Below are 22,374 nucleotides of genomic sequence, written 5' to 3'. Positions count from 1 at the left end.
ACATCTCACTGTCATTGACGGCAGCGTCGGTTACTATTGAAAAAAAAAAACATCTGAAGAGAACGATAGTTACCCCTATCCCTAATGTCACAGTTCACGCCATACAAAGAGTACTTTTAGTGGCGTCCACTTGCCACATCCATCAAATAGGCATATGACATTACTTCAAATGGTGAAACCCATCCGTAGGTATTACTGTACGTGCAGATGTCTAACATTCCACACGAGGACCCAGTTAAATGAAGACCGAAAAGCAAACCATTCACCTTCAGTCCCACAGCCATCTCTGGCCATGGCCAAAATGGCCATTCTAATGCTTCCTATGCAAAACGGGCTCAATGTTTCAACCCCTCACCTCGCCACTGTCTTCACCATCCCTCCTAGTTGCTGACTCAAACGGTATTTGCTGAAAGCTTATGTACCACTCCGCTGCAGCCATTAAGATGTATTACCCACCCAACATCTGTCCAACAATCCTCAGATCAATGTTCCGCTTGTTTCCGCCTCTTTCCTAATTCGTTCACCAGCATTACACTATGATTACACACTTCTATCCCTTTCTCCCTCCCTCTCTCTCGCTCTCCCATTTACCCAGCTGGAGAGGAGAGGAAAGAGGAAAGGAAAGAGGAGAGGAGAGGAAAGAGGAAGAGGAGAGGGAAGAGGAGAGGAAAGAGGAAGAGGAGAGGAAAGAGGAAGAGGAGGGGAAAGAGGAAGAGGAGGGAAAGAGGAAAGAGGAGAGGAGTGGAGAGAAGGGGAGAGGAGAGGAGAGGAGAGGGAGAGGAAAGAGGAGAGGAGAGGAGAGGTGCTCCAACAACAGGCAGTAACAAAAACACTGTCAGACCGGCATTATAACCAGGGTTGAGTTCAATTCCATTTCAACTCTGTGGAGCCATACCAACGACCACTTACTTAAACCTAAGGTTGAAACTTTCTCTCTGTAACAAATTCCACATCAGCCAATTAAAAATAGGTCAACTTTGCCACCAGGGAGATATTTTGAACCTCCAAAATCAAGGTCTAGGTCATTCCGCTTGGTTTGTAACCAGTGAAGTGTGCCAATATACAGTATATTGCATGGTGAATCCTTGACTAGGCTACTAAAAGTTGGACAAAATTCCAAAGGCACATTTTCACATACATACGTTTCGGATTATGCGTTTCACACACATCCATGTGCTTTTACAGAATACATATATAGGATGTCTTTACAACATATTCACACGTCGTATATAAAAATGAGCAAAAGAGCCTTTTGGTCTTGTCATGTACCCTCATTACTATGCAGTCAGGTGGTGTACAACACTAAGGTGCTTAAGCTCAGAATCTTCAGTAACTGCGCATTCAAGTCGGGTGTGGTCCAAAAAGTGTTTGACCACGCCCAGCTACGTTAATGCTTTTAATTAGCTCGGAAATAATCACGCGCTTGTCAGCTGGTTGTGGTAGCCAGGTGGCTAATTGTACCATGTTATTCACGGAGAAAAGCTAACACCTAGCATATTCAATTCAAATTCAACTCATGAAGAGAAAAGTCCACGTAGGACACGAATGTCCAATTTCAACCACAACCTGCATTATAGTTCTAAACTGTCCGGTCTTAATGTTTACTACAGTTCCACCAGACACTGTATCAGGACGCAAAGTGAAAGTCTTAAATTGCAATGCCGGTCAAAACAAAAACAATATACACATACCCTAGACAGGGAATTTGGATTTATGTATCCCTAGACACAGTGATCCCATAATATTCCCATATTCCAGAGTGGGAGTAGGGGGCGTGAGTCGGGCAGACACACAAGGCCCCGGCTCAGGGACACACCATGGAATGCTGGGAATGTGCCTCTTTGATTTCCTGCACTGGGCTGGTGGGAACAGTTACCGTTAATATCAGGTCCCTGACTTTAACACCACACTGCAAACACACACACCATTCTGGAAAGAGAGAGAGAGAGAGAGAGAGAGAGAGAGAGAGAGAGAGAGAGAGAGAGAGAGAGAGAGAGAGAGAGAGAGAGAGAGAGAGAGACAGAGACAGCGAGACAGAGAGAGACAGACAGACAGAGACAGAGACAGAGAGACAGACAGACAGACAGACAGAGACAGACAGACAGACAGAGACAGACAGACAGACAGACAGACAGAGACAGAGACAGAGACACAGACAGACAGACAGACAGACAGACAGACAGACAGACAGACAGACAGACAGACAGAGAGAGACAGAGACAGACAGAGAGAGACAGAGACAGACAGAGACAGACAAAGAGAGGGAGGGAGAGAGAGAGACAGAGAGACAGATGGAGAGACAGAGAATCGTACATATTTTCACATTAGGATGAAGGCAGCATAAGACCCTATTTGGAATTACTTGGCATTCGATCAGTGGGAGTCGATACATCTTACTGTAGACTGGGCTATAAGTTATACTGCCTGAGTATGTGTGTGTGTGTGTGTGTGTGTGTGTGTGTGTGTGTGTGTGTGTGTACACAGATGTTTGTGTGCATCTGTGTAGAGGGCTGATCCCTCGCAGTGCGGAAGCGGACGGGAGGTCAGACAGACAACATTCAAATTAAAATATATTTTTGTCCCGCAGCTTAAGCTACTTGGAAACGGTTGTGTTATTGTTCGTCCGATGTGGCAGGGCTTGCAAACACACCAAGACAGTCGTGAAGAATGAAGAACCCCCCCCCCCCTTGCTACTACAACAGCCTCCACTCTTCTGGGAAGGCTTTCCACTAGATGTTGGAACATTGCTGTGCAGACTTGCTTCCATTCAAATCAAATGTTAATGGTCACATACACATTCCCAGATTCACAGCAGTCTAAGGCACTGCATCTCAATGCAAGAGGCGCCATTGCAGTCTCTGGTTCGAATCCAGGCTCCATTACATCCGGGCGTGATTGGGAGTACCATAAGGCGGAGCACAATTGGCCCAGCATCGTCTGGTTTTGGCCCGGGTAGGCCGTCATTGTAAATAAGAATTTGTTCTTAACGGACTTGCCTAGTTAAATAAATAAATAAAACATGGTGAAGATAAATGTATCATCCCAGAGAAGGTGTTTCCACTGCTCTAGAGTCCAATGGCGGTGAGCTTTACACAACTCCAGCTGGTGCTTGGCATTGTGCATGGTGATCTTAGGCTTGTGTGCAGCTGCTCGGCCATTGAAACCCATTTCATGAAGCTCCTGACGAACAGTTATTGTGCTTGTGTGCTCTACCACTTCGCGGCTGAGCCATTGTTGCTCCTTCTCAAAAACCACACTTAGTTGACCAGGGCAGAAATTTGACTAACTGACTTGTCGGAAAGGTTGCATCCTATGACGGTGCCTCGTTGAAAGTCACTGAGCTCTTCAGTAAGGCCATTCTACTGCCAATGTTTGTCTATAGAGATTGCATGGCTGTGTGCTCGATTTTATACACCTGTCAGCAATGGGTGTGGCTGAAATAGCCGAAACCACTAATTTGAAGGGGTGTCCACATCCTAGTGGCCATGTCGTGTAATGGGCCACGTGAGAATCTTTGGTAACTTAACCTATTTTTTGGCACATTTTGATATTGCCTATAAGGTGCAAAATTGCTAGGACTATGGCTGCCAAGCAAGCTGCATCACATACAGTATGCCTAAAATAACATTTGCGGGACTGCGGTCGGGTTCGGGACCAATTCTTGCTGGAGCGGATGAAGAAATCAGTCCTGCGCAGACCTCTACATCCGTGTGCATGTATGTGTGCGTACAGTACACAGACATACCGCATATAGCTATAGGGGGCGAGAAGCAGCCAGTAAAACCTACCAGTATCCTGTTGTGTGTGGAGGTTAATGATATCCCCAGGCCTGTAGTTTGTTCTGTGTGACCGTTGGCCTCCGCCCTGTGAGAAATAAACAGACGATTGTTCAGAAGAGGGCGAGAAGGAGTGGAGGTACAGCACAGTGGGAGGGGAGGGATACAAGCATATGGAAAACAAACAGTGCAAGGAAGGTCGTACACAGACGAATAGGGACAAGACTCTTACTCTCTAACAAGACTATGTCCCGCATGCAGACATTAAAGGTTTCCCCCATATATTTACAGCACAACACAGCTCCAAACAACGGACACGACACAGCTCTCTCTATGGATCTCCCCTCTCCATGCTTCTCTCCTGTAATAGCGCCATGTTACTGTAGCTCCAAGCTCCAGAGGCAAGCGCTAACACGCATGGTCTCAATCTCCCTACCGCCTGTAGTACTCTGCTCTAATCTGCTGCTAATGTCCGCCATACCTGTTGCCTGCGGTCGTATCTGTGGCCCATGCAAAGCCTGCTTAATGGGGCCACAGACTGTGCTACGCAGAACAACAACGTGTTCGGAAATAGACATTCTTGCATGTTTGCTGAGGATTTACACCAGACTTTTCTGTTTCCGTCGACGCGGGCCGTCATCTGTGTCGCGGGCCCGTCATCTGTGTCGCGGGCCCGGCATCTGTGTCGCAGGCCCGGCATCTGTGTCTCAGGCCACTGGTACTTTTCAGCTGGCATTTACATAACAATGGTGAACCGTGAACTTCCAACACCTTCTCACAGAGCAACAATCTTGAACGATAAAGAGGTCGTTGATAACACGAGAGCGCACATTAACATAGAACGCTGGCGGCCCACTCGTGTGGGGGTAAGTCTTAAGGGAAGGGTAGCACAGCGAGCTAGCTGGCTGGGGCCTGGGATTTCAGATCTGGGCTCTTAGATATGGGGCTTAATATGATTATGTAATCAGCTCTTGTGAAAACAGGACTCCTGTTGTTGTAGATCCCGGGCCTTTACAGCGTCGTTTGCATTACTGTTAATTAATTGGGCCCAAAAAAAATGAAAGACACAGAACTCTGAGAGGAGGAAGGAGGAAGGAGAGGGGAAAAAGAGAGGAGAAGAAGGTATGGGCACAGAGTGGAAACTGTTCCACGGTTCGCCGGGAGGAGGAAGCTGTTAATGTCATTACGGTCCCATCCGAAGGGAAGCGCCGGGAGGAGGGCGTGTGTGTGTGCCTGTGTATGTGTGCGTGCATGCATGCCTGTTTGTGTTGGGGTGGGGGAATCCCTCCCTCATGGCAAGAGCTGCTTCTGTGGAAATGGGATGGTGGGAGTGGGGTGTTGGAGGTAGGGGGCGTCCTCTCGACATGCCTAATTTGTGCCTGATTAGACAGGGTCAGGGGTCGGGTGCTATGTTTGCTCAGAGGGCCTCATGGGCTTGTAGACAAAGACCTGGAGGGGGGGGGGGTACTTTTGGGGTGGATGGTTGTTTGTGTATCTGTGTGGGTGGGTGTGGTTGGTGGTGGGGGGTGGGTGGGTGTAGTTGAGGAATAGAGGTCAGACATGCCGTGAAAAAGGACTGCACCCAGCTCACTGAGAATAACTCCACCATGTGTTCATGACGAGGCGAGCAGCATATGAGAACAGGGTGAGAGAAGGCTGGCTTGAATTCCTCCACCCCTCTTGTCACAGACAGTATGTGACAAGAGTCATCAGTCATCCACCAACATCAGTGGTGTTAAAAGACCAGATAGATGGAGGAATACAGGGACAGAGCAAAGTGAAAAGCAGGAAGAGCTGGAGGGCTGAGCACCCTATTGAGTCAAGGAGAGGAGGGCCTGTCTTCTGGTAAAAGACACAGGCTTCAAAGTCAAGTCTCGGGTGCTTTACTTTCAGAATGAGGCGGACAGTGCCGACTCCCCTGTTCTCACGTCAGCCCTGTGGAAGGCCGCCTTTGACTGAAAGTCGTGAATTAGTGGGCTCTTCCCCTGCTGAGAGCTATCGAGAGAAAAAAACAACCAACGAAAAGAAAAAAGGCAGCACTTTGGGATTGACGGGAGGGAAGAATTCACGCAATAAAAAGAGAGGTCCTATGATGCCCTCTGCTAGAGCTGAGTCGATCTGCTAAGAGGGGTTCGGCCATTAAAAGATACAATGAGAAAGCTCTGCCTATTAAGAAAGCGATCAAAGTATCCTACTGCCAAAGGCACTCGAGGCCTGTAGCTACACAGTTACAGTGCATCCATGTTCTAAGCTGATAAGCTGAAGCTACAGGCTTATAACTCTATCCAACGTAGATAGGAATCTCCCTGCCGGCTGCTGTTTAGACCGACTTGTCAGGGATGAGTAGCTTCCGTATTGGATTGGAACAGTTACCTGCTCCCTCGCCATCTGACATCTGCAGCTGGGCGTATGTGTATGGCTGTGCCGGGCCCCGTGGGGTTCGTTAGTACAGTGACTCGCTCAAGCTGCAGATTCACAACGCCTGCCAAGTGTGCTTTCGCTGCTGCGGACTACTGAACACTGGGTACAGCTTCCTTGCCAAACACGGCGATCGGCACTTCCGTATTGACGCAGAACAACAGAAATACAGAGTATGTGTAGTGTCTGTATGGTGAGTGTGCACTATTTGAGAATGTAGGTGCACTTGTGCGCTGGTAAACGCAAGAGCTTGTGTACGTGGAGACGCGTGTTATTCTTTTGATAATGTGGCAGACGATTGTATGCTCATGCAATTTTTGCACTCATAGCAATATCATGTACATGTCCAGGTTGTCCATCTGTAGAGACCTCGGTCTAATTAAGGCTAGACCTGAGATATACACTGAGTAAGCAAAACATTGAGAACACCTGCTCTCAACTCAATATTAGTAAGGTGTTCCTAATGTTTGGTAGACTCGGTGTACAACTAACCTTTTGAAACGTAAACAATAACAACGTCCTGGTACCAAAGCATAAACGGATGCCATGGTAAACAACCAGGTTACACAGGATTGCAAAAGGAGGTTATGTTTGTGTACCAGACGGTTGCTTCAGAGGTAGACCTGACGGTACTTCTTTAGAACAAACAGAAGAAATCACACTAGTTTCTATAGAGATGTAAATCTACTTTAGCTAATGTTGTTCTCCCTGCAGACGACAAGCAATGGAACATGGAGTGCACCACGGAAAGCTGACACCTGTTTCCTATCCCACTATTATGTGTCATGCATTTTCTTGATCATACTAATTGAATTTCCTAAACACAGCAGATGCGTCTGACGCACTGGTTCTATAGGCTGCAAATGGGTCCGTTGAAAAAGGAGGACAACCATTAACAATGACCTAAGCTATAATGGGGCCAGCACTGACAACAGCATATATCAAACAAGGTCAATTGTACTCTGAGCTTCTTTCTGGCTCGAATCTGTGGTCTAGAAATAGAACTTGGTACTTTAATTTGAAACTGCTCTCGACTCTGCAATAATTCACAACTTCAAAAAGGGCAAGACGACAAGATAAAGAGGGAGTTCAGGTCTCTCCGCGATAAGACATGTGGATGTGGAATCCTCCCAAGGCTACTCGTCAACACGCATGAGAGTGGAGCCCAGGACAGGGGAGGAGTTGTGGGAGAGTACAGTAGGCCTTGGGATAAAAGCTAAGTACTCGACGACCTCAGCGTCAACGGAATCCAAACCTCAATCGGTTCTGAGAAAAAGAACGAGGAGGGTGATGTCATCAGGGCGACTTCAAAAGGTTTGTGTCCTGTTCACCCTGACAGATCCTTACGATGACAATCTAGCTGACCTCAGACAAGCCTAGGGGCACGAGGTCGCGCCCTGCAACCTTTAGACCTGTCATACTCTACACTGAAGGAAGCTGTTAAACGCTCCCTATGAAAACAGCTTTACTTCTTTTAAAGTGATCTGTTGCCGCCCTCTCAATCGATTTCATTGAAGTCTAACACAAAGCAGACCTTTCGAAATAGTAGGCCTTGATGCATCGTCTGTGCACGACATTATCTCCAATCTGAGGAAAGAGGCCCTCCCTGTTCGCGTGAACGCGATAGCAACAGTAACTCTGCTTCCTTTCCAAGCAGCTCACTCTCCACGCATAACAATCAATCACAAGTGCAACCCAAGCTGCAGTTTAACAGACAGTCTTCACCTTTTAACATTTCCAAGAGAGTGCCTCTGCAGGTTACGAGATTCCTGGTTACAAGACGGCTATACTTTTCGTGGGGATTCGTTTCCCCCTCGCTACTGACTAAGGAAGGTGTTGGGTTGTGGGGAAACACATCACACCCCTGCCAAGAGGATAACATCGGATCGCATGAGCATAAGGTACAAGGTGTGTCTGTTTCAACTGAAAACACCTTGGGGCTAGACTCGGTAGGGGCCCAAGTTCTCCCCGCCTGAAAAGGCCCCTTCTCTGGTGGCAAGGCTTTGATGTTGTAAAGGTAATTCACTGGCCTGTCACATGGTTCAGTGACTGATGGTGGGGATTGAGGAGATCAGAGCCTGCCTCGAGGGATATGCCCCTTGCATGCAGGGCTTGAGACGGAGCTGTGCAGGGCCAAACATATTAAGATATCTAGCAGCAGGGTGACTGGAAATTGCATATGCTGCGATGGACCAATTATGGCTTGTGACCAATGTTCCCTGAAAAATAATTCTGGCACTGAGCAAATTTCAGGTCTGCTGAGCGGCAACTTGAACATGGTGAAAATTCTGTGCAACTTCCGGCGCATGTTTACTGTGAACACTGAGGCTGTACCCACTTTAAGTTACAGTTTTAACAGTGGCCAAGTAGGCTACTGTGGCTTTTTTGATCATAACGCAGGCCTGCCAGAGTGGCCTACTATAAAAACAATGGAGAAAATGCATCCCATAACATTTTAACATGGAAATAGCTGTTCTATCATTCAGCCTACCGTAGCAGCCAATGTGTTTAATGTTCTGCAGCCCTACATTCCATGAAACTTTTGAAAGAAAGTAAAAAAACATGTAGGACTTGACATTAACCTGTTTATCCACTTGTCCTTCAGACAAGGAGGTGACTGAAAATGTTGTTCTTTGATGAAAAAAAAAAGTTCAAAATATATATATATTATTCCTATACCATTATTACAGAGAATCAGACAAACTAGGCTACCCTCTGCCTATAGGCTACTTGGTTTATTCAAGACCGTCTCAAAATACAACACTGCCCCTTTAAGAGATAAAAAAGCTATTTACCTGACTCGCTTTTCAAATATGGCTAGAAATGTACACATTCTGTGCTCTTGTTGGAAGCAACTACTCCCCCATTGTTTACTAGAAATGAGCTATAACTGGGCTAATAACTCACTAACTAGCAAACAATATGAACAAATGTGCACAGGTGGCTACATGCAGCTCTCGCGTTGACCTCAAAACAAGCATCTACTCAGGACCGCTCAGGCAATCCAGTTCAAAGTGAATGGCACAGATCGATATATGGCAATGGCCATTTGCATTTGGGCCTACTGCAGCTCTGATTGTTTATGACGCACCGTTCTGTCTAGAGTACGGGCCTGAGTCATACATGTCAATGCAATAGAATCCTACTCCAATACGTGCTGCCTACAAGAAAATCTGTTGCACAGTTAGTTTTGCATATACTGTATGTTAGATTGAAAGTGGTTAATATTGCATTGATTTGAGCACAATTCCCACAGCAGATCAAAACGTAGTGTTGACTGAAGGGGAAATCTCTAGAAAGTTTAGTAAAGTTCGATATCGTGCTTCTCTGCGCGGGCTGATACTTAATCTGCACGGCAGTCCGAGGGGAGCTGTGCGCACCTTAGAGGGAACATTGCTAGTGACTACTTGTGCAAGTGTGGTAACCAGGAATCATAAGCAGACGTCAAGGGTGTTGATCAATTTCAAGTAGTTAAAGTTAACTACCTTTTTCCTGAACTCATAAGTGAAGTACTGATCAGCAGAGATACAATTTTTTAAATGGGCGGCACTTGTTTTGATCCAGCTCATGGGTCCAGGAAGCACATATTTGATCCAGCTCATGGGTCCAAGAAGCACGTATTTGATCCAGCTCATGGGTCCAGGAAGCACATATTTGATCCAGCTCATGGGTCCAGGAAGCACGTATTTGATCCAGCTCATGGGCCCAGGATCCAGCTCAGCACATATTTGATCCAGCTCATGGGTCCAGGAAGCACGTATTTAATCCAGCTCATGGGTCCAGGAAGCACGTATTTGATCCAGCTCATGGGTCCAGGAAGCACGTATTTGATCCAGCTCATGGGCCCAGGAAGCACGTATTTGATCCAGCTCATGGGTCCAGGAAGCACGTATTTGATCCAGCTCATGGGTCCAGGAAGCACGTATTTGATCCAGCTCATGGGTCCAGGAAGCACGTATTTGATCCAGCTCATGGGTCCAGGAAGCACGTATTTGATCCAGCATGGGTCCAGGAAGCACGATCCAGCTCATGGGTGATCCAGCTCATGGCTCAGGAATGCACGTATTTGATCCAGCCATGGGTCCAGGAAGCACGTATTTGATCCAGCTCATGGGTCCAGGAAGCACGTATTTGATCCAGCTCATGGGTCCAGGAAGCACGTATTGATGATCCAGCTCATGGGTCCCACGATTTGATCCAGCTCATGGGTATTTGATCCAGCTCATGGGCCCAGGAAGCACGTATTTGATCCAGCTCATGGGTCCAGGAAGCACGTATTTGATCCAGCTCATGGGTCCAGGAAGCACGTATTTGATCCAGCTCATGGGTCCAGGGAGCTTGTATTTAATACAGCTCATGGGTCAAGGGAGCTTGCATTTAATACAGCTCATGGGTCAAGGGAGCTTGTATTTGTTCCAGCTCATGGTTCAAGGGAGCTTGTATTTAATACAGCTCATGGGTCAAGGGAGCTTGTATTTGATACAGCTCATGGGTCACAGGAGCTTGTATTTGATACAGCTCATGGGTCAAGGGAGCTTGTATTTGATACAGCTCATGGGTCCAGGGAGCTTGTATTGTTTGATTAGATATGCACTTTGAAGCTCTTGCATCCTTCATGTGAAACCAGGTCTGTTGCATCATGGGAGCTTTGGCAGTTGACGACTACTCTCTGAGCTCAGACTCTGAAGCCAATCAGCTATGGTTAGTGCTATCCGGAATCCTTGGGACGTCCCTAGGCTAAACCCTAACCCTTAATCCCTAGCCTTACCCTAACCATTTTAAAGTTCGACTTCAATTGGGTAGGGAGTAGGGACATTCCAAGGACCCTGGATAGTAAGGACCAATCAGCTAAGGAGCATGACGTGTGCATCCCTGGCATTGGCCTTGGAGTGTTATCATGGTCACTGGACTGGTTATGTTGTTGAACTCTGACCTCCATTATCACGTAAAAACTAACACACTAACCATTCACTAATTTCATACTTCCCTTGAGACAATTGAGAAAGCAAACTGGCAAAGAAAGTTGCTTTTTGTCTAATCCCAGTCAAACAGAGAGTAGGTTAGGTTATGAATGGGAAATGTTATCAGGAAACAATGACAATGCTCTGTTTTCATACCAGCAGTCTGGGGGGCGAATGGCTCCCCTGCAAGAGTAGGCAGGGCAGCGATGGGGGGTAAGCATCCATCGTCAGTAAGACACTAAGTGCCTCTGTAAATGAATAGAAATAGGGGGTCTCTGTTTTTGTTTCTGTGTGCAGCTTCAGGGGGTTGAGAGGGGACTGGGGAGCCAGGCCATCTTTCAGTATTATGAAATGTAATATATTGTATTGATATTGTTATATATCCCAAAAACCAGCGAAGTATAAAACTAAATAAATAATAATAAGCCTAATGAAACAAATATAGATGTATAGTCCAATGAATATAAATACAGATATTAAAGCCACAAAACAAGATATGATGCAAACAAGTGTATCTCATGAAAGAGAAACAAAACCAGTTGTATGGTTTTAAAGCTGATCTAAAGAAAGTATCGTGGCATCTGTACATCTGGCATCAATAGAGATTCAGGCTATTAACACACATTGATACAATTCTAGCAGTTATCTGATCTAATACATGCCTTAAAAGGAACTGTTTCAAAATGAAGCCATGGCGTTACGATCACCATGTCCGGTATATCAGATGGTCACTCTTGCGCTTGCATGACTAACACGTGCAAAACTCTCTATATCCCATCATCTTCAGCTACAAGCCATTGTGGCTAGAGGACAAAAGCACACACACACATGCCCATCTGTGACCTACAGCCCATCTGTGACCTACAGCCCATCTGTGACCTACAGCCCATCTGTGTGTCCAAACTAGCCAGAGAAAGAAAGAAAAAACACAACATGTTCATGGTGTCATTCCAAGGGCGGCCGTTTAGAGCCACTGAAAGACTCCATTCACATTGTATAACACACAGCACTCAGAGGGAGAGAGAAACGAGAGAGACAGACAGAGAGAGAGAGACAGACAGACAGAGACATACAGAGAGAGAAACAAGAGACAGAGAGAGAAATGAGACAGACAGACAGAGAGAGAGAGAGAAACGAGACAGACAGACAGAGAGAGAGAGAGAGAAACAGACAGACAGAGAGAGAGAGAGAGAAACGAGACAGACAGTCAGAGAGAGAGAGAGAAACGAGACAGACAGAGAGAGAGAAACAAGACAGACAGACAGAGAGAAACGAGAGACAGACAGACAGAGAGAAATGACAGACAGACAGACAGACAGACAGACAGACAGACAGACAGACAGACAGACAGACAGACAGATAAAGACAAGGCCAAGTTGATGAGCAGCTGCATAACTGTGCAGCTCGCAGAGAGAGGCAGATGAAAGGGAGGAGGGAAAGACAATTCAGACGGCTTGTCAAAACTCAAATGTATTGCCGGTCAAGCAGCGAACAGCAGTGGCCTGGAGTTAATTTGCATGGAAGATGGGTCGGGAAGGAGGGAAAGAGCGAGGGAGCGGCTATTGGGCCGGTGTGTTTAAATGCAGTAATTGTGAGCATGACAGAGGGAGGGGGGAAATATCTGGGCTGGGAATAACAGGTTCTTAGCACACTGAACACATTATGCTTAAGCTCATAGAAGAGCGAATGTGATGGAGAGAAACACATCCCTTGAATGATAATTATATGGAATCGCTTTCCTTTATAAGGGTTCGGGTCTAACTCACACTCATGATTGGATGGACCCTGGGTGTTGTTGGTCCATGTTAAATTATTGGTGATGTTCAACTTCGACGCACAGTTATTACTGTTGGATAAATAAACCAATGAGATCATCTGAACTGGACACATGTCAAAGGAACCCTCTGGTTTCTAGTAACATCATGTCCCTTCTAAGCCGCTCTTACCGGTAAGATCAGGTCCAATACATGGAACAATGCTGTAAGCCCTACTATCCCTGTGCTGTCTTGTTAGGACCCTTGTATTGGGGTAGGCAGACTGCCTCCACGACTACCTCTGTGCCTTCCCTAGTATTCACCACTGTGCCCCCTACGTCAAGCCCAATCACAGCTTGCTTGGTGTGAGGCGTACTGTATGGTAAGCCCCCTGTAACATTCCTGTTGTGGCTACAGTAGAGCACGCATGTGAAGGCCCACACACTACCCTGTCCCGTGTCCATCCCGCGTGTCTCTTTCAACATGGTTCTGTTACCAACACCTCAGTTACATTTGTAGTAAGATTTAAATCTTAAATCAAATTTGCAAGGTTGATATTTAGTCAGTGGATCCCCAAATTTGCAAGCTAAGGCAGAGAGGGTTTCTTTACCTAATTTAGAGCTCATCAGATGAAGGCCCGTGCATTCTGGAAGAGGAGCAACGGGTGCCTGGCAACAACTTGTGGTGTGACACAGCATCCATTCACACTGTTAAAGACCAGAGAACAGGGCCAAGGAGCTAGCGTCGGGTGCTGAGCGCCATTAGCACCCATCCTGACACATCCATCGGCTGCTTAGCGGAGGTGACTCATGCGATTCGGGGATTACTCCGTGCAGGACAGGGGAGGAAAATCAAAGGGCCGTATGAAGTCGGTGGAAGAGAGAGGAGAGAGGAAAGGAGGGCTATCAAAGGGGGAAAGAAGGGAACGAAAAGGGGAGCGAGCCGTGAGGCAGAGCTAATAACACTCGTCCATAATTAAAGAAGACAGCTCCTTTGTGCTTCCATGTCATTAAAACAAGCTCCCACACTGCAGGTAAGATGGGCCTTCTGAGTTCACAGTCGAAGCGTAAAAGCTGGGAGACAAGTCAGAATACCACAACTTTGATTCCGCTGCATGAATATTTCAAGGCTCAAAGTCCCATTCATTCCACTGAAAATGAGCTCATGCATCAAAGTTCTGTCGTTCATTTACTGTACATGCAAGGTCATATCAATACACAGGTATCAACAGCCCAAACAGACCATAATACGTCAAAGTACTATTAATAGAGTTAGCATCAGAAACAGCACAACAGCTTTGTTGGAATCGATTTGTCATCTATTTATACGATAGGGCTGGGAATTGACAGGGACCTCATATTATCATGATACTTAAGTGCCGATACGATATGTATTGCGATTCTCACGATTCTATACGTATCGAGATTCGATGCAGCGATTTTATTCCGATTTGATGTTCCAAACATATTGCCGACTAGATGTCTGCCGAAGAGAGACGAGAGAGAGCATGAGAAAATGTGTCTCATCAGTCGTGAAAACAAAAGAGATGAAAACATGTTGGCTCACTATTTCAAAAGAAGATGGAGAACAAGCCAAATGATCCAAATCAAATCAAATGTTATTTGTCAGATGCGCTTGAACACAACAGTTGTAGACTTCACCGGGAAATGCTTAGTACTGAGCCCTTTCCCAACAACGCAGTTAAAAAGTATGAATATGTTCCCCCAAAATGTTAATATTAACACAATAAATAACAATAACAAGGCTATAAACCAGGCGTACCGGTACCGAGTCAATGTGCAGGGGGGAGGAGGTAGTTGAGGGTATATACAGTGCCTTCAGAAAGTATTCCTACCCCTTGACTAATTTCACATTTTGTTGTGTCCAAATTTAGAGTCAGTGAAAAAGTCTCAATACAATAGTCCGGGTAGCCATTTGATTAACTGTTCAGCGGTCTTATGGTTTGAAGGTAGAAGCTGTTCAGGTGCCTCTTGCCCGTGACTTGGTGCTCCGGTACTGCTTGCCATGCGATAGCAGAGTGATCGGTCTATGGCTTGGGTGGCTTGGGTCTCTGACAATTTTCCAGGCCTTCCTCAGACACCTCCTGGTATAGAGTGGCGCAGTGGTCTAAGCCACTGCATCTCAGTGCTAGAGGCGTCACTACAGACCCTGGTTCTTTTCCAGGCTGTATCATAACCGGGCCGTGATTGGGAGACTCGTAGGGCGGCGCACAATTGGCCCAACGTAACCCGGGTCGGGTTAAGGTTTGGCCGGGGTAGGCCGCCATTGTCAATAAGAATTTGTTCTTAACTGAGTTGCCTAGTTAAATAAAGGTTATATAAAATACATTAAAAAATAGAATAAATAGAAGTCCTGGATGGCAGGGAGCTCGGCCCAGGTGATTTACTGGGCCATCCGCTCCACCCTCTGTAGCGCCATGTGATCAAGGGCGGTGCAGTTGCTATACCAAGCGGTGTTGCAGCCAGTTGAGATGCTCTCAATGGTGCAGCTCTATAACCTTTTGAGGATCTGAGAGCCATGCCAAATCTTTTCAACCTCGTGATGGGGAAGAGGTGCTGTCGCCCCTTCTTCACGACTGTGTTGGTGTGAGAGGACCAGGGCATAAAATTAACACCCATCCGCCAAATGTGAGAATTTAAGTGTTGGACGGTAAGAATGTATATTTCACCAGCCACGTTGGCGGATGGTCAATTTGCCAGGCTCTACAGCGCAAGCATTACATTCACAAATAAAAATAGTCAAAAGTCAAGTATGAGCACAAAATGCTGCTGTAGCTGTATCAAAGTATTTCTGCTGTTTTGTTTCATAGATGCTATTCGCACAAAGAAATCCAAATCCTATATCCCACCTCAAGCAGCAACACTGCCTGACAGGAGAGCTGTGCGCTCCAAGTGAAGTGCTGAAAGATTCATTTTTGGAGGCTCTGCGCACAGACATAAAAGTTGGTGTAATTTACTCAAAAGTCTTGTCCTCGTGTTTGTTGGCTATTTACATAGTTTTGGTCAGAAGCTCAGTTGTTTTTCAACGTTAATTTGAGTTTGCTGCTTTAACTGATAGCAAAGAGACGCCCTAATTAGATCCCAAATCTCACAGACACAGTGACACAACTTGAGTGGCCCCGTTACCACGGTAACCCCTTCCCTTAAAGGGCCAGCTGAACATTCTGCCTCATCTGATATTTTGGTAAAAAGACTCGGTTCACAAAATGTTTTATTAAATTGAACAATATACACACATTACTTCTTACTAATAAATGTATTGTTTTAGAAACATTACAAAGCATGGTCATCAGTATGTTTTTTTTTTTTTTTTTTACGTAAGTATGGCCAAAATTATTTTGGCTGGTCAATTCTTTTTTTATCTACCTGCCACAGTGGCTGGTGGACCAAAAATAAAATGTTAGGCCCTGGAGAGGACCATGTTCATTCCTTGGTGATGTGGGCACAGAGGAACTTAAATCTCTCGACCCGCCCCACTATATCTCTGTTGATGTGTATGGGGGTGTACCCTCTGTTTGGGGTGTGTGCCCTCGTCCCTCTGTTTCCCGTAGTCCACGATCAGCTCCTTTGTCTTTCTGACATTGAGGGAGAGGTTCTTGTCCTGACACCACACTGCCAGGTCTCTGACCTCCTCCCTTTAAGCTGTATCATCGTCGTCGGTTATCAGGCCTAACACTGTTGTGTCGTCAGCAAACTTGATAATGGTTTTGGAGTTGGACGTGGCACACAGTCATGGGTGAACAGAGAGTACAGGAGGGGACTAAGCACACACCCCTGAGGGGCCTCCGTGTTGAGGGTCAGATGGGTTGTTTACCTACCCTCACCAACTTGGGGCAGCCCGTCAGAAAGTCCAGGATCCAGTTGCTGAGGGAGGTGTTCAGTCCCAGGGCCCAGAGCTTGGTGATGAGCTTGAAGAGGACTATGGCATTGAATGCTGAGCTGTAGTCAATGAAAAGCATTCTCACATAGGTATTCATCTTGTCCAGGTGGGAGAGAGCAGTGTGGAGTGCAAAGTTATTTCTTCATCTGTGGATCTGATGGGGTGGTATGCGAATTGGAGTGGGTCCAGGTTATCTGGGATGATGTGTTGCTGTGTGTCATGACCAGCCAAAGCATTTTGTGGTTTCAGATGTGAGTGCTACAGGATGATAGGTGTTTGGACAGGTTATCTAAGAGTTCTGAGGAACAGGGACAATGATGGTCTGCTTGAAACATGTTGGGATTAGACTGGGACAAGGAGATGTTGAAAATGTCCGTGAAGACACTTGCCAGCTGGTCTGTGCATGTTCTGAGAACGCGCCCTGGTATTCTGTCTGGCCCGGAGGCATTTCGAGTGTTAACCTGTTTAAAAGTCTTACATCGGCCATGGAGCTGTGAGTAATAACTACAGCCGGCTGACGCTACCTAGTGTACTTTTTACAAATCGATACTTGGAGTCATAAAAATCATCTAAAATAATATTGCGATATGTAACTGTATCTTTTTGCCTGCATCACTATTATACTAACACACACACCCAACACATATGCAACACAATGACAGCCAACGACTCCCTGGATAGATCACGCTTGTCAAGACCATCGGGTTCTACTGATGTCCCGTTGAGAAACATTGATTGTCCTGGGGCTGGGCGGTATACCATATTTTACGATATACCTGTATTAATGCACTGACCAGTTTGGGTTTTTACTTGTCGTCATGTCAAACACGGTATTCAAAGTGCCCACTATTATAGTTTAACTATAGAATTAGAATAATAATTATATTTCCATGATTCCAACAGTTCACCAAAGTGTTTTGCTCTAAATCACAAGTCAAATCGCAATTGCAACATTTGGTTAAAAATAAGGGCCAGATTTTGCCCTTATCGTGGAGCCCTACGTGGCAATGTGGAAATGATCTCAAATTAGTGGAGGAAATGCAAAAATTGGTGAAAATGTAATTGAAAAGTATAAAACAAATAGAATGGAGAAAGACACATTGAAATCACTTAGAATTTGTGTTGCCACCCCAGGATCCCTCACTACTTATAAAGCAAATGTACAACTTTTATTATTCAAAAACATAAAATAACATCATACCATTTAATCATTAAAATACCGTGATGAAATATTTTGGCCATATCGCCCAGCTCTAGATTGCCCCAATTAAAACAACAGTAATGTAAGAGAAAAAAAATGGTGATTTACAACACTCTATGTAACCTCTAGGGACGGCCTTAGGGTCAAGTTAGCCACTGGTTGTCGTATGTACTGTTGCCAATCCAGGGTCAGTGTATAGGCCAACAGCAGGCTGTATGAATGCCCGTGCACATTGACAGTTGAACTTTGTCTCCCCTTCTTCAATGTGCAGACACTCTCTTTGTGCATTTTGTTTTCACTTCGTCTATCTGTTTAGGCTATTTCTTTCCTCCACCCCTTCTCTTCCTCTCCTTCAGGGAATAAATTGTGAGTGGTCATATTACTCATTCAAGCGGAACGGCACAGTCATCACACACCTGGGTTCACAGAATGGGTACACACACAAACACAACTCACACTCACTTTTGTGGATAAATAAAACATCTTTGAAATAAAGCCAGGCATTTGAGTGAACAGCCCAGTGTGGGTAGTAGTTTGTACTCTGAGAGGACCATGGCTAGAAAGTATACAGCTTTTGTGAGATTAACATCAAAATACTATTTTATTTAGCATTTTAGCTAACCCTTTACCTAACATTAACCTAATTATCCTAACCTGCTTTGTGAATTATCCTAACATGCTGCGTAAGTTCTCCTAACCTGCAACGAAAAGTCAAATCTGACAAAAGCTGTATCCCATCTAGTCAAAACCCTCTGACAGTGTGTCTGGTGGGGCAAGAGAGAGCACGCCCCCTAGAGAGTAGAGAAAGCACCTCCCCAAATGCCCAGCTCACCCTCCTATTCACACAATCACATCTGATTCCCACTGACAGGCCCAGGCAGATGGGCGCAAACACACACAAATCCACGGAGGCGCAAAGAGGCTTTGGGAGAGGTAATAGAAAAGAGAGTATGTGGTGGTGTCAGTGCATGTCTGCTCAATGTGCTCCTCTCCATTTGTCAATGTGTGTCTTTCTGTATATGTAAGAGTGCAGCAGTGCTATGCTCTCTCTCTCTCTCTCTCCTTCACGTGAATGCTCACTCACATGCCCCCTGCAGACACAATGAGAGGGAGAGGATGAGAGAGTGAGCGCTGTTTGCGACGCATGGCCCCGGCTGCAGAAATCAGAAAGAGAGAGGGAGAAAACTCTGTCCCCGTGACTGACCCAAACTTAAGGAAAGCTTTGACTATGTACAGCCTCGGTGAGCATAGCCTTGCTATTGAGAAAGGCCACCGTAGGCAGACGTGGCTCTCATGAGAAGACAGGCTATGTGCACACTGCCTCACAAAATGAGGTGGAAACTGAGATGCACTTCCTAACCTCCTGCCCAATGTATGACCATATTAGAGACACATATTTCCCTCAGATTACACAGATCAACAAAGAATTCGAAAAGAAACCCAATTTGGATAAACTCCCATATCTCCTGGGTGAAATTCCACAGTCTGCCATCACAGCAGCATGATTTGTGACCTGTTGCCACAAGAAAAGGGCAACCAGTGAAGAACAAACACCACTGTAAATACAACCCATATTTATGCTTATTTATTTTCTCTTGTGTACTTTAACCATTTGTACATTGTTACAACACTGTATAGATATAGATATATATAATATGACATTTGTAATGTCTTTATTGTTTTGAAACTTCTGTATGTGTAATGTTTACTGTAGATTTTGATTATTTATTTCACTTTTGTATATTATCTACCTCACTTGCTTAGGCAATATGAACCCTATGCCAATAAAGGCCCTTGAATTGAATTGAGAAAACTAGGGGAAATAGGGAAAGGGAAAATAAGGTCTGTTTTGGAGCGTGTTGAGTCCATACCCTATAGAGAAAACACAGACATTCTGTTCTGCAAACTTATGGTGGAGGGTCTGTCACTGCTGAGATATATTCTCGGTCTGTGTTATATTAAGGCCACATGCCCTATTAGCTGATTTGCTTGATGATTAATGCTCCCATTAAGCTGTCATGTAATAATAGCATACTTTCCTTCCAGAACCATTGGAGAAAATACATAGACACACCCTTATTTGTGTTAGCTCAGCTCCAGTACACCCACTGTGTGTGTGTGTGTGTGTGTGTGTGTGTGTGTGTGTGTGTGTGTGTGTGTGTGTGTGTGTGTGTGTGTGTGTGTGTGTGTGTGTGTGTGTGTGTGTGTGTGAAGAGCATCTGTGAGTGTGTGTCAGCGTATGTGCTAATCTGAGCGTGTGTGTGTGTGTGTGTGTGTGTGTGTGTAATGTACACGATGTACTTACCATGACATGATACAATGCCAGGCCATTGCGTAATCTGTCGCTCTATTCCCTGCCTGCCCTGCTGCCTACCAGGCTGGTTGTTTGTCTGGTTCAGATGCGGGACAATAGAAGGGAGAATGGCCTCTGCCTATTTGTCTATGTGCTCTGATGTTTAAAGGCATTGTCCTTGTGGAGAGGCGACACCAATGGATCTATACCATGAACAGAGGGGGCTTTATCGGGTGAAGTCACAAGCCTGCCTTTGTCTTTTAGCTCATTGGCGGGGTAAAGGCCTCCCTTAGCCTTTAGCATGTGTGATGGAGAGAAAGAGTGGAGGCATGGAGGGAGTGAGGGGTGTTGAAGGAGAGCCAAAATCAAATTGTTCGTAGCAGACGGCCATGAGATTGAAACATTGTCCGTTTACAGCCTCCCCAGAGCCAATAACATCTCATGTATAAGGAGTTCAAGGCCAATCCAGTCCTGAGGGCTAAAAACATGCTAAGCTAATAACAACTCTCAACAATAAAGTTATATCATAAAGAAAAGCTTTAGGTGGCTAAATGGTCACTGCTGAACCCTAAAGGGTAGAGGTCAATGCGATATTTTCCTAGAAACCACAAAACTCTGCTTGCTACGATTACAAGAAATCCTTGCTACGATGGCTAACGCTACAGTACAGAGGTAGGCCTAGCATAGGCTAACCTAGCCTCCTGTCTTTCTCAATTTTTAATAAATATTTAGCCTGAAGACCTAGCTGAATGGAGTCAGACCTATAAAAACAAGAATATGCAGGCCTGACATATGCAGCAGCCCAGCTCCGGAGCTTCCACTGTTTTCACAAGACCTGATTACTTTCTGCTCACCAGGCCGCGGTTAATGGCAGAGGGAGAGAGCTACACTACTGCGCAATACTGTACCTGGCCTGTCCTCACGTGAACCTGCCGTTCAGTAGCCATTTTGTTCTTAAAAGGCAATGCTGTTCCACCCATAAAAGCAGAGTTATAAATTCTAGCATGTGAGAGCTGGTGCTTGAGCCGGAGCCTAATCAACTAAGAGGGATATTATCAAATGAATAGGGTCGGGTTGTGACTGAGTCAGGTGAAGTTTTGGGAATTGGTACATTTATTAGGGACTTAATTCTTGGCAATGGCCAGGTGACCGTTGGTAAAAGATAGGCCTAGTTCCAATCCATATTAAATGAGCAATCTTTCTAAAGAAAAAAATTGACTAGAGACAACAGTGACGTAGATGTATTGGTACATTAGCATGGATATTGATTGCGATAGATATTCATAATTGGAGGAGCAGCGACTCGATGAATCATTTCTGGCTCGCTGTAGGGGAGTTGAGGTAAGTTGAGCCACCCTTGTTTCTAGGAAACCATACACAAAATTAATAATTTGACCAAATATTTAGGAAGAGGTGACCATTTCCTGGAGTCTGTGAAGGAAGAATCCACATGGAAAAAGTGGTAAGCAAGTTGGTAAAAAAAATATATATATTTTTTACCAAGTCAAATAAATGTATTGTGTTAGAAGCTTCATGAGGTTTGTATCTAAACCAAAGTAGATTATTTTAAGATTTTTCTATACATCAGTGGCTATAATCTTCAATATGAGGTCCTAAACCTAGCATGAAAGTGCAGCCTTTTAGCTTTGTGAGCTAATATAGTCAAAATGTTTGCCTTGTGGTAAATTGAGCCAATGGTTGAGCCAATGCCAAGTTGAGCATATTGAAGTGTTTTCTTCCCAGGCGTAATGCAAGACATTAACGCTGGGATATGAGGTAAGAACACGGTCTGGCCTCTATTAATAGTGTTAAGCCTGTGTTAAAAGATGATGAAAAGGAAAGACAAAAAAAGTGATTGTGTTGAATTGTGTTTGGGAAATAAAGATAAACATGGTTTTTAAAAGGTAGTGGTAATATTTCATTAAGTACAGAAATGTGTAAGCGGCTTAGCTTATCCTGTCCTGCGACTCAACTTACCCCATACTCCATTGGTAAGTTATGCCAAGAGATCACATTTTTGGGACAAGCTACAGTATGTTTTCAAAGCTGTAATGTTTACAAGAATTCAGAT

The 22,374-nt window shown here is 45.2% G+C and overlaps 1 protein-coding gene across 2 annotated transcripts in view; it reads right to left on the bottom strand.

Moving 5' to 3' along the window:
- Positions 1-22,374, bottom strand: part of LOC135505040 (thyroid hormone receptor alpha-like) — a 155,853-nt gene that overhangs the window by 83,065 nt on the left and 50,414 nt on the right. For both annotated transcript variants that reach the window (XM_064924062.1, XM_064924063.1), the window contains one exon: positions 3,789-3,864. The gene's annotated coding sequence lies outside the window, so the exon portion shown is untranslated. The remainder of the gene's footprint in view (positions 1-3,788; positions 3,865-22,374) is intronic.

This window comes from Oncorhynchus masou, chromosome 18 (genome assembly GCF_036934945.1).
Source record: "Oncorhynchus masou masou isolate Uvic2021 chromosome 18, UVic_Omas_1.1, whole genome shotgun sequence".
Taxonomy (NCBI): domain Eukaryota; kingdom Metazoa; phylum Chordata; class Actinopteri; order Salmoniformes; family Salmonidae; genus Oncorhynchus; species Oncorhynchus masou.
The sequence above is the reverse complement of the archived record's forward strand: the minus strand, read 5'-3'. Positions and strand labels throughout refer to the sequence as shown.